We start from the raw sequence: 14036 nt of genomic DNA on the forward strand, positions 1-14036 counted from the left end.
AGTTTTTGCAACACGTAGCTCTGCAGCCGCGTGCAGCCGATTTCCTTGCCTCGTTTTAATCAAAGTGAGGTTTTAATTGAATCGAGTGATGAGAATGTTTTTTCGCATAACACAGTAGCTGGCTGAAAAGACGGACCACAGTTTGATTGCTCGATTACTTGGCAATGGGTATTCGTTATCAAGAGATATCTAAAATTGTGATAAGTAATTCTTTTTCAATCTGAACTGTAAAGAAGAATCACAATTTTAATCAAGCCTTTTCTTTTTCATTGGGTTTATAATATTAATCCCTCTGCAGTTAATCGACGCCTCAAACGGAATGAATTTGCATTACAATGACAAAGTCGTCGATAACTTGGCGACAAGCTCAAAATCCTACTGTGTCTGGAAAAGATCTCTGCGGCTCATGCTTTTTTTGCGTGTATCGCGTGACCACCTGTGGGGTCGCAACAAGTTCATATCTTACTGGATTATTATACTGTTCTTGACTGTTTTCTAGTTTAAACAAGGAGATATCCATTACGTTTCATATGAATGGTCATATTAATCAGGAAAAGCACGCAGAACAGAAAAGGCACGCGTGCCGATTTTTAGGCTTCTTAATTTTGCAAGATTTGATGGAGCGCATCGCGTAATACGGCGCCAACATGTCGCGAAAGACGTCGTAATATGACGGCAGAAGAGAACTGCGTAATGAGCCAACGCAACTTTGTCTACGGTAAAGCGATTGAAACGGCATAAAAACAACAAGACAACAAAATTTCTTGCGGACCGGCAAAAAAGCTTCGCGGACCGGCACCGGTCCGCGGACCGGCGGTTGGGAACCACTGATTTAGAGCAGTGATTCTTAAACTTTTCAAGCTACGCTCCCTTTTTTTCTAGATCCCCACCTCAGTCTTGCACCCCACCTCAGAAATGATTAGCTAACAATAAGCTACCGTACAAATAACGGTGCTCCATAACTATGTGTACCAATATCATGGAGGTTACTAATTTTGTTCAGCTATTTTACATCAAGTGTAACTGTGTAAGGGACTTGAACTTATGGGCAGAGAATATTCACTTGGCTAGGTACCGGAGTCCCCCAACTTGTAATAAACTAAAATAAGGAAAATCGGAATAAAATTATGGCCTAACCCTACCTGGCACACATAACATGCTAGGGCAGTAACCAAATACTAGTAGTACTGGTACTGTGGTAGTAAACTTATCGACTTTCCTCTCCCCTGGATGAATATGTACCGGCTCAAGGCGCGGCTCAATGGGCTAAGCGTTAGGAATACGCTCGCCACCGCACCTCTAATTACTCTGCGTGGGTTCGCAGGTTCGAATCCCATGCATAGATGGTCATGTGCAAGAGGATTGCTGGACTCCTCGCCGTCGTTGGGTGGTTCACGTACGTAACCGCTGGTCGGTTACCGGTACGGCTTCCTCCACCACCAAGTCCATACTTCCGGAAACAAACAATATAACTAATCCCATACCGGTACCCGACTTGGAATGGTAACCGGACAAGAGGACGTGGTTCGCCATATGGATAAGCCGTCTTATCGGGTTTCCTCTTCCCCGAGATAAATATGTAAATCCTATCCTAAATCCCATGCTATATCAATAAATGGATACAGAAATAACCACAACCCACTTCTTGACCTCATATTCTGTGCTGTAGCCACGTTTTCTCCCTAATAGATATGCATTCCCAATAAGCATATGCTCGTAGTTAGTACCGGTATACTTTCAACGTACCGTACCGTACCAAACTTCGAAACCCAAAACCGAACTTGAATAGAAAAATTAAAGACCGATTTCGCACCCGGCCCAGCTGAAGCAAGGGATTTTTGCAGCGAGCGGTATGCTTTCTCTATATGCAACGAACCATTCAGCTGGACGACGTAAAAATGCAGGGAACAATGCCACAATGAGCAAATCTTTGCAAGTTTCCACTCATTGTATATATGCTCATTGGCCTGAATTGGACCACTTCCCCATTTATCAAAGGCTCGAATTATTTGAATGTCCCGGACTCAACAAACCGCCAATGAGATTTGACTTAGTGTTTGAATCGACCCGAGACTCAGGTGACCTGTGACTCGACTCGCGCCTCGGGGTTTGGATGCTTTTACCCAGTACTGCGCTATTTATTCACTAGCCATGTATCTCAAGAAATTCTAAAAAATTGCACTTAAAAGTGATCCTCACGCCATGTAACAACCCCCATCTCGTCACATCCATGAATGGTATTGTTTCAATCTTGGACTTTGCTTTTACGTAACAAATACCTTTTATTCTTTAAAGGTGGGTTATCACGCAAACATTTTTATGGAAAATTTGATTCTATTCCTTTTTTTAAGATTTTTAACGTTTACCGCTTGCATAAAGTGGACTTAATTTTCTACTTATGAATTTTTAAAAACCGCTTCAACGAAAATCGACCCAGGTTCGGAACGGCCTCTGATGACGTAGTAGTGAGAACTCATTCCAGAAATTAGCTCCCTCGCCATTGGCGAGTAAGGTGTTCAACCTCTGTTTTTGGCGTTTAAATCTAGTTGCTCGTCGCGTAGTTTCATAGAGATTGAAACTATACCGGTAATGTATTGTTAAGCATAAATGCTGAGGCATAAGAAGTTCTGAATGTGAGGGATCAAGACACGGTGTTTTATGTAATGATCGTACCGGTACTGACCACCCGTCAGAAGGCTTTGAAGAACTGATCATAGAGTAAGTATTTAACACTTCATTTTGTTTATCGACTGTTTGATAAAATATTTAGTCAAAGCATGATGATACCCAGTCACACTTTTGTATGAACCAAATACCAATCGCCAATTTGTACATTTACCAAAAGTTGAAAAGAGTGATAGTCTATTACCGGTACCGGTACCAGATAAACGTAGAATCCCAATAATGGTTCAGTTTTTTTATATTCATTTCACATTATTATGCAACAAAACAATGTTGTATGTTGAACCTTACTGAACTGTCTGGTGATATTATCCTGATCTTTTTTTTATGTCAGTTCTATCAATTTACTTTGTATACTTCGTTTTCCAGTGCACACTCCCAGATAGCACAACTACGCCGGAACAACCATGGCCGAACGTTGTTCGAACCACCGGCCCAATAATGGCGAACAACCATGTTCCAGCGAAGATTTGGCCGCTCGGCCAACGTCTGTCCTTTCGCTGAAAAGTAACCGTGACATATGGCCGGGCCTACGTAGGTGACACGTTGTAATACAATCGTGGCACATGGTCGGGCCAAGTTAGGCGATGTGTTGTACAGACAGGGTATGATCTATACTACATAGAAATTTCCCACTAATCTAACATTATTTATATAATAAAAAACAAAAGATAACAAAATGTCTTTATTTTACAAATATGTATACATGTAATAAAATTAATCGTAGTTCGTTGCCAGATCATCCAGAGCTGAAAAATATAAAAATTCTGTGTTAAATTGCAGTATTAGCAAATTACAGCACCAGAGTTCAAAGCCTAGTCTGAATGACTGCATCCCAACAAATTTCCAGAGTAGGAATCTTAAGCCAAGTTTCTGCAGTCGCAAATGTGTGAGTGAAGCTTACATTGACAAGACAATAAAAAGTGAGAAATACAGAAATTCTTGATTCCGCAAGGGGGGCGTAGACAATGTTTTGAGGGGAATATTTGTTCGAGGGAATAATGATGATTTGAGATTTTATCTGACTAAAATGTCTTCAAATATTCCTTGTTGAAATTCATCTACCTTATTAGAAACATCATGCACCATGATTAGTCTATTTGTTTAATTGATTTACAATAAATTTATTTATAACTTCATCATTTGCTGTTGGGGGATGATAATGTAAAAAGTACTGTAAGGGAGCGATGATACAACAAATAAGTTCGAAAACCACTGTTCGCCATTATGCACCAAACTCTGGCAACATTGGATTGGCAATTTGGCACTTGACTCTAACCATAATCAGCTTGGCGATATCTCCTTTATTAAATATTTATCTATACTGTTCACTTTTGTATACAAAATCTACATTCAATTTCTTTACTGTTCACAGTTGTTTACAAAATCATTATTCAATTTGACAATCATAATGATAAAAATGAATGGTGTGGCAACTGGCAAGTACATTTTGTTTACTACCAAACTTATCTAAATTTTCTCGCCTGTTTTTATTTTATTATATCTCTGTTGTTGTTGTGTGTGTGTAACTTAATTTAATTCATGAACACGCTAGGCATCTTTTTGGCAAAACCTTATATTCTTTACGCTTCAATCTTAATTAAGGTTTTGTTTTCACTCCAGATTGTCAGATTCTATTTAATCAATTTTTGTTCATTTCCCTTATGAATTATCTTGAGCTGATTTGGAGTCAAAATAATCTTATACTTATAAAATAGAAGAGGGTAGAGCAGAGAAAGATGGTGGAACAATATGATAAACATATTACATACCTTTAATAGCAGAAACTAAGGGCGTCCCACTCACTCCTTCTTATCCACCGCGTCCTGCACAGTTCAAAGAGCGGGAGAGTAAATTTGTTATAACCGAGCTCATGATTCTCCAAACCAGTCTTTCTTGGAGCAACCTCCGAGACTTGACAAATATCTTATCTGGAATGAGTAAATAAGCACAATTATAAGAATACATCTAATGAAAAGGTTTCCATCCGTTGCAAAAGCTCTATGTTAATTATCGCGAGTATCTACTCTAAAATATACACATGTGTTTTGTCCACATCCCATTCGTATAAAAGTGAACAATTTTAATATTGCAATCGGATCGTATTTAGACATTTAAATAATCTTCCTCGAACATGAAGCGAAAATATGGGGCATATTGTATTTCATATATAAATTCGAAGCGCTTCATGCAACAAAACGACAAAAAATAAAAGGCACTCAATAAGATGAGACCCAGCAAAGGTATTTTCACCTATTTTACTTTCATGTTCTGTTTAGCTTTCCAATTAATTATGGAGTAATCTGCAATATTTTAACATTGTACTAAAACTAAACAAATATTCTAAATCTCAGAGATTTTTACATCGTGGATGGCATGTGTTACCGGTCAGCAAACTCTTTTAAATTAATTTTGCTTGCATGCTGGCCGCTGGGGTAAAAAGGTTGAGAACCACTGAACTAAACAGTTAAGTACAACCACGTTACACCAATGCCCCGCAAACTTACAGTCGATTTTCATCAGAAAGATTAAATAGAATAAATTGATTTTTAATGTTTTCTCGTTGTGGGGTCGCAAGTATCTGTAGTCTGTGATTTTACAAAAATTGGGGTCGCGGAAAAAAAAGTTTGGGAACCACCGCCGTAAAGTGTATGTAATCAGCCTATAAAAGTATTCAACTTACGAGCCATTTTTTCATCCTTGAATATTCTGGATCAAAATGTAATCTGACAATGAATTGACAATGAATTTCATCAATTCCTGTATGTCCGAGTCCACACTATAATCAGTGGAAAGTTGCAGATGCCGTAGCTTGTAGCATAAGAGTTTCTACCGCCTGTCCCAACAATTTTTCCATGGACTGGATTGGAGCATGGCTTGATCTCTGAAAATCAAGTTAGTGTTACACAATATATAGTACATGATTGACTTTCAGATGATAAACGTGAACGGATGGCCTATACTAATTTATTATACGTATTTTCTGGCGAATAAGTCTACCCGGCGAATAGGACGAGGCCTGTTTTTAAGCCTGAAAAAATGGGTTTTTGCATATAACCGGCCGATGAGTCGGTGTAGTAAAATCGCATCAACGTCGGGAATCTCAAATTACCATGCAATGCCTTTCGAGCGGTCGCCGCGTTTGCGCATTGGTTAAAATAGCCTATGACTTTTTTTTGTAGCGTAATATTCAGTCCATATATGATAATGCAAATATGATAATCACAGCATTGAAATTTCAGATTCACAGCACGAGAATGTCGATTTATTTAAACTAACCAGATGAGGACGTGGGGGATGCTATCACCGAAGGTATTTTATTGTCCGGATTCAATAATAAGGCGACAAAAAAATGAAAATGATCATACTCGCCTAATAGACGACCCCCCCCCAAAATCAGGCCAAAAATTTGGGTCTAGAAAAGCGACCTGTTCGCCGGAAAATACGGTTTTAACCATATGATGTTGTACTAGGTAATTATTCAACCGATATATCTAGCTATTGTGCAATATTTTATGGCACAGATATGCAAGGAGCTACTATAAAACAAAAACACCTGTTTTGGGCATTGTCCGCATTGAAACATTGAGATGCTTGAAATGACACAGTGTATGAGTGCGTGAAAGAGGGAATTGAAGCAGGTGAATTTTCCAGTCCATTGTCATAGGGCCTATTATAAAAATGGTATATATCATTAAACTTACAATGATAATATTGACACTTGACAGAATATCTAATCGGTAATAATTGTTTAGAATAACCGAAAATATGTCCAAATATTTGTAAAGGATGTGTCGTACAATAGCCTACTTCATGCTTTTAGAGTCGCTGGGCATTGCACAGTTGCATGCACATTTGGCAGTCATTGTACAGAGATGGGCTTCGTCCCAATCGCCCGAATCTTTTTTGCTAGCTGTCTACTTTCCAATTCACTTTAAAATATAATAACACTTAATTAAGGTTGGTTGGGTAAGCTTACATAGCATACATACTGAAAATAAATCATATTAATATATATGATTACCCAATATAATTCTATTGAATTTTAAAACAAAATAGATATTATTCAAAAATCAGTAATTTATTTCTCAACAAAGCTGAAAATATGAATTAGAGCAGGGTTGGGCAAAGTTCTCGGACCACGTGCAAAAATTTTGCGCACCTAGACTGGCGGGCCATGTCGCATCTCGCATGTGTGGTGTAAAAAGTTATACTTTAGAAACAAAATTTTATTTAAAGTGTTACAAAAACAAAAAGGGAAAACAATAATCCTTGAGCTTTTTTTACCCAAAAACATCAAATTTTAGTTTCAGTTTTATTGTGGCAATTGTTAAAACATATTTTAGATTTCAGCCAATTGAGATCTGTATTTAGATTTGTTGAAATTCATCAGACAGAAGGTTCACAAATGTACAACTATTCAGATTACTGGATTAAGTCGTCCAACGGGTTGGATTTGGGCTGCGGAAATGTTTGCACTTAGACAAATAAAGTAAATATAAAAAATCATATCCAGGGATGAAGGACCAATACCGGTACTCGATAACGAATACTGGTAAATAAGAGATGGCAATCTCAGAAAGTTTAACAAAAAAAAAATGCCAAAAGACCAAGTACGGTACCTCATCTCGTTCTGTCGTTACCGGTACCCACGCCCACGGTGTCCAGGGATAAATATGTAACTTTTACCGGTATCTACCATAGGTACCGGTGACCTGACAACGCACTTAGGGTACCGGTACCATGAGATTAACTTACACGGTTACAACTAGGCTATCTCTACTTTCGCCATTCTACTATGAAAGCATTAAGATTAAAAGTTCAATGTCACTGTCCCATCCACGGCAAAAAACAGGCTATCGATTACGAGTACCGCCAAAATGAATGGCGACCTCATGTGCTATATTCGAATCGCGCGCCCATTTCTGCGCATGTTTCGTTGAAAGCCAATCATGGCCTTACCATGGTAAATGGTTGTAAAACCGCGTACAACGGTTGCCGGCGGATTATAACGTTGGCCCAACGTAGTTGTGCTATCTGGGCTGCTATTAACAACACAGTCCAGCTGTTATCGATCAACAACTAATGGAGATTCGTGACAACACATTTATTGGCATGAATGAATTACATATGATGAAAACTTGTAATAAAATTTTAAAAATAAATAAAAACAGATTTGAATAACTGCGCGAGGTCTTGCTGTTTCGGGCTGTGGGTAGTAGAAGTTTGCATGGATTCCAACATAATTTTAAGGCTGAAACGATCCTTCGACTTAGAGGTCTTATTTTAGTTCCATGGAAACACATCAAAAAGGTAACTTGCGAAAATTATATCCATAGTTTTCTGCTTCAAGACAGATCCATCCCTGTGAAATCTGCTGTAACCACCAACTACACATTCCATTCGTTACGGTAGTGTTTGCGCATATACCGGTATAATCAGATAGTTTATATATACCGGAAATATACTAAAAAGACTAGTTATAGGATCAGATAAGCAGAGTAAACACACATGAATTATAAAATCTGGATCATTTGAGACAAAAAATGGCCTGGTATGCGCTTTTTCACTAGAAAATATATTGCAGCAAAAGGGCCGGCACAGAACTCGAGTACGTCTTGACCTCGATTAGTTGAGTTTACTGCAATTTCTCATAATGCAATAAAATTATTTAAAGATATTGGTATTGATTTAAATCACAAAAGCTTCCTCCAAATCCGCCGCCCAATAGAACTAGCACACGGTTCAAAATAAGTACACAGAATGCTGTAATTACCTTTGACCTAATGCAAAGTTTCGCCGACGAGTTCTCACCACTACGTCATCAACGGGACATACTTATTTGCGTTCGATTTCGGCAGGGTCGACTTTTAAAAATTCGAGTCTCGCAAACGAAATTATTTTATGCAAACGGTAAACGCCAAAAATCTTAATAAATTATATAGAACCAAATTTGCTACAAAAATGTTTGCGTGATAACCCACCTTTAATTCATAAACGAGAATATCGGTCAGAGACCGAAGACTTATCGATCGAAAGTTAGAGGATCCCAAAACAGCGCTCTTACTCGATAGTGACACCTTGTGTCCCATCACTAATTAATCAATAACTCGCTAATTATACGACATAATTTGCCCAAAATCAATAGGCTTCTGGTCCGAGATAAGATGAATGCACGTGCAAAATCTGGAGCAGGAGCTCTGGAGATCTCGCTTTCGTGAGATATCGCGTGCATCTAACAGACAAACAAACAGACATACAGACAGACAAATACCTATCAACATACTTACCGATTGAAATCGATAAGTAATAAGAAGATTAAGTAAAACTGAAAATAGTATATTGATCTTCGTTGGGAATCGCCTGGTAATGCAATAAAATACTGTAATATGTATATCACATGGCTCTGATTTATTCTACGATCATACTGTTGAAGCATTCGATAGTGTATTGTCAATTTGATCATGAAATCGACTAAGAGGTAGTGAATTCCACATAATTAATCTATGTGTTTAACATTTTAATCTCTGGTATGTGCGCACATAATGGAAGTTTACTGAAGTTTAAGTTTAAAGCTGTCCACATTTTTTCTTGTCAATCAATGAAGTCAAGAATATCCTAATCACGGCCAGTTTTCCACCACCTTCTCATTAATATAGTTAGACCCCTTATTCACAGGCCCATTTCTATGCGTGTGATATCTTTCCAGTGACTACGTCATACTATAACTCATCTTAGAGAAAAATACTACATTTATCGCGAGATTTTCTGTGTAATCATTCATCTCAATAAAATTTTGTTCAATTCGCTTTCTCGAATATAGAAGAAGTATCTGAAACAATATTGTGACAGTTTTCAATGTTAACAATTTCTAAATATAATTGTCAAGATGCCTGAAGTAACGTTTTAATTCAATTTAGTATAGACACGATTCTGATGAGAATTTAATCCAAATTTTAATTAAAGTATGGCGACTTACAACTAATAATGTAACCAACCGATCGACCGTTTTTTTTGATGAAATAATAAACAGCATGGAAAAGAATATAAATTTATAGAATATTTTTTGCTGTCAAAGTCAGTATAGGCTTATTGAGACATTGTTTTTGTCGTGCGAGTGCCACCTCAGACATTTTTTTATTTTAGGTTCGGGCCTTCCAAATACATTTTTGCGTATTACCGATTCCTCTGCGAAACCATTACATGCAGCTTGTTTTGACTTACTACTCACAAACATGTGAATGAAATTTACAAAGCAGTACCAAACACAAACAAAGAATATCCAAGAATATAATATAAACTTAAAGCATATAGATAACTTATTTGCATGTTATGCAATGTGGGCAAAAGTAGGAAACAATTACTTATCAAGTTGATTTTCGTCATCTTTAGGGGAGAAAATTGCTATATAAAGTATAATTTTATTGTTATAGTTGTTTCATTATTTAATAAGTATGGACCTACAGGTATTAAAATACTCCCATAAAACACCAAAGACGTTGTCTCGCTAGTTTCGCAATTTTAAAAAGCACAAAATCCAATTTTTAAGATACTGCATATCACTTCAATAATATACCAGATTATCTCATTAAAGCAATAAAATGTTGTTAATGCATTTTATAAAGCGATTTTTACGAAAAGCAGCATTCAGTTTTTAAAAATAATATTGGTTGACAATTCAGCCAATTATTTGAATTGATATTTGTATGAATGAATAATAATTCAGTACTACAGTTTAGGAATTAAGTAAATGCAATTTGCCAGAGTGAAGTCCAATAAATTTCTGTTCATCAACACAGAGTCAATCAAAAACTGTCGACAACACACTGGGGTAAAAGTTTTAAGTTCTTATTCAATTTTAAGATTGTCAATTTGTCAGAAATAGATTGTACTCACAAATCGCTGAAAGATCAATATGTGTGGGATATTTCAATATGAAAACTTGATCGATATTTCTGATATATGTGCGGCATTTCATACTGGTAGCAAGCGTATTAGCTATACGGGATCTACCGAATGAAAAGGGCGTTTTTGCGATAGATAATTTGTTTGCAATAAATCGCTTACATGGTTTATACCAGTGGTTCTCGAACGTTTTAGAAAAAATTGCCTAACGGCCTCCTCACGATATTTGTGATTATTCGAGGTTCACTAAGGAAATAATGAAAAACAACTCGCTATAGCAGAAATACATTTGTGTTAGTGTTCAGCAAGCTTCTTCAATTGAATAGAAACGCTATAACAAGTGTTCATGTTTTGTATGCCATTAGTATAGTTCGTGGAATGAGAGCAATTGCTTGACTTTCACCAATTCACCTAATTTGGGTTCCGTTTGGAACAGTGCCCAAATCATGTCTCATTTCCATTATATTTCGAAATTTTGTTTTAATAACGAGTAACGTTACCAAACGTGATTTCCTCACATTAACGTTGCATCAAAATAAAGCACCGATATTGTTGACAAGTACAGATAGTCATCACAAACAACCCGTTAGTCATCACACATTCCTGTGACTGAATGAGAGAAGCGAAACGCTGTCCTAGATTTCCGCTCAAAGTATCCAAGGAATAACTACCTGTAATCAAAACGGTTGAAACTCGGGTCAATTCAGGTCAGTCATTTCAGACATCACGCAAATAAGCTATCGTGGGAATGGGCATTGTTTTTGTTTACTTCAGTCAGATAAGATTTTTAGTCGGGGCAGCAAATGTTGTTGCATAAAGCGTAACTGGCACATCACACTTAATATTGATTGATTGCAGTAATTCATTTGGTTTTGAGCAAGGTATTCCTTTCTTAGACGATAGTGTTTACGTACGTTGATACATCAAAAGCTCAGTGATATTCGTGACATGACCCCCATCTTCCCAAGTTAATATAGTAAATATACTACGTACCACAGCCCATCATGGCTTGGTAGTAAGGTTAAATTTGAGTAAAGTACTTGGTTGTACTTTCTGAATTATTGTTTTTATACCTTTATTTCCTTTATATATAACTAACGCAGTTCCGTGCACCAAGTCTATATGGTTTCTCGTTAAACTTTCGAATGATTCTTTCCTCACAAGAACTATTCTATGGCAGAAGAAATAATTCTCGGACCAGTTGATAATATTCACAGGGGTCAAATCCTGTTCTTCGCATTGGTAATTGCTGTTTTATAATGTAACAAATTCCTATCAAGTCCGGCTTGAGATTACTAACCTGGGATGTAATTGTAAGCATATTATTATGCTTTTCAACGCGATGACGTTATTTCGTACCCTGGACATTATTTTACTCTCATGTTTATTTAGTCTACAAAAATCGTAATAAACTGGGAACAGCTCAAGCTCAGCATTTAAGAAGGGTCTTCCCATCAATTTGGGAAGATACAACAAATGCGCATTCAATACAATTATGGTTGTTGGATTTAGGAAGTTCGCACGGGTGCGTGCGAAACAAAAACGCTAATTCAACGTTCGGGGGCCACAGGTTTTCTCTGCATTTTTGACGAACACCATATTGGTATTGCAGACCTCTCATGAACCAATCTATACTAATTTCTGAGCAAAACAATAATTGTATACACAAAAATGGAATTAGCTTCAACACAAATGCAGCAGAAAGCTACTACTGGCCGTCTTTTCGTGGCGTCTTCCAGAAGGCGGGTAGACCCAACCGATAAATGTAAACGAAAGTCTGCCGAAATCGTAAAACCGTGTATAAATTAACAAATTGCCAACTGTATTTCTGCTACTAAAAATTTACTTTCTGATGTTTCGCAGTGTAGCGTGATCAAAGTAGCTTTCACGCTAAAAGTTGTTTCTCTGATGAAATACATAACATCAAGTAAATACATAATAATTTCGATTTAAAGGCTATATTTTTTATATTTTTCTATAATAGATTTTAAGGTTTCAAACTAATTTTGAAGGAATAGGTAAGCGAAAGTATCAAGGAACAACTTGCATTTTCTAAATATTTTGACTGAACAAACTAACTGGAGTGCAAAAACATGATCTGTATAATATAATAACATTCATTTACCTTTTAATGCGCCTTTTCTCAATCTCAATCTTTTCTCAATTGAGCCATGGAAGTTTGACTGTTCCCATTAATAGCATCGTGGTTTACATACCGGTCATGTTACCTTCGAAAGATGCGCTCCATTTCGATGTTGTGCGGGAGGTCACAAGATGGAATCGGAAATTTCCATGTAACGGCTCCTAACTACAAGAATTCAAAATGTCTTTCTGTTTTAATTCATTTGTGTTTGTAACTCGCGATTGCGGCGCCTCACGACAAAATAAACCCATTTCCGGTCTAAAATACCTCGCCAATCCGCGGACATAATAATGTGTGATCAACTGCCCGATTATACTTCGTTTTGATATATATTTCGCTCAGGCGAATTCGTTATCGTCGTTAGAAAGGTATAAAATTCCAGAAAGTACATTTAATTTAGTATATTGAAAATACATATATATAAAGTATATTAGTATATGAAATAATACATATTCATCGACTCGAAATCCCCGCGGTACGGCTCCTGAGTCAGTCGTCGAGATAACGCCACTCGTTAAAAGGGCCGACTTTTTTTCCTCGGATATGTAATGGTTTTTCTGTTGAATAAAATATTAATTCATATGACCGACATATATATTTAAAATGGCTGCTTTATTTATTTAATTGTGATAAATTAAATCTGCGATTGCGTCGATAAAATAAAGGCACCACTACTCCAGAATCCCATGGCAATCCTCGGACATAAAAATGTGTGGCAAAGTGCCCGATTACATTTTGGTTTGATTCGTATTCTTGCAAATTACACCAATATGAGCTGTCCCTGCAACTCTTACTCCGCTCCATCGTAATGCTGCCACTCGATTAATTTTAAGATACTACCGTTAGAGAAATTCCTGAGCCTGTGATAAAATCCCACAGAGTAAAATTTAGTCGATAGGAGTCGATAGTTTTAGAACACTACAGGTGTGCACAAGAATTTATGATGTATATTATTTATTTGCAATGTCTAAGAAAGTGTTTTTAATCTGTCGCGGTCCGTCACGCTGACGGAAACAATTGAGATTTAAATAAAATTCAATCGCAAATGTCATTAGCGACTTTTTTTTTCAGCGGTTGAAGGCCAGGGAAACGTCCACATGCATAATAACCAGTGTTCCCTCTAACACAGCTTTCAGAGGCTGCGCACACGCATAGATTTACTGCGCACAGACGTATTTCGATGTAATGTAGCAATGTTCTTTTGTTCTTTTTTCACCCTTCATTTGAATTCAAATGAAACCATCTGTTACAATCACTTTCATTTACTATTTTCCATGTATGTTCATTGTTATCTACTGATAACATA

At 37.0% G+C, this 14036-nt stretch overlaps 1 long non-coding RNA gene across 2 annotated transcripts; it reads right to left on the reverse strand.

Moving 5' to 3' along the window:
* Positions 1–3201: 3201 nt before the first annotated feature.
* On the reverse strand, positions 3202–7467 carry LOC120336676 (uncharacterized). 2 transcript variants are annotated; one of them, XR_013474322.1, is made up of 4 exons: positions 6239–7467; positions 5366–5566; positions 4455–4608; positions 3202–3431 (listed from the first exon to the last, which is right to left on the reverse strand). It is a non-coding gene; the product is annotated as an uncharacterized LOC120336676 (long non-coding RNA). The 2 variants fall into 2 exon arrangements; XR_013474321.1 differs by having other exon boundaries at positions 4455–4613.
* Positions 7468–14036: the final 6569 nt, after the last annotated feature.

The sequence above is a fragment of the Styela clava genome, chromosome 2 (assembly GCF_964204865.1).
Source record: "Styela clava chromosome 2, kaStyClav1.hap1.2, whole genome shotgun sequence".
In the NCBI taxonomy this organism is placed as follows: domain Eukaryota; kingdom Metazoa; phylum Chordata; class Ascidiacea; order Stolidobranchia; family Styelidae; genus Styela; species Styela clava.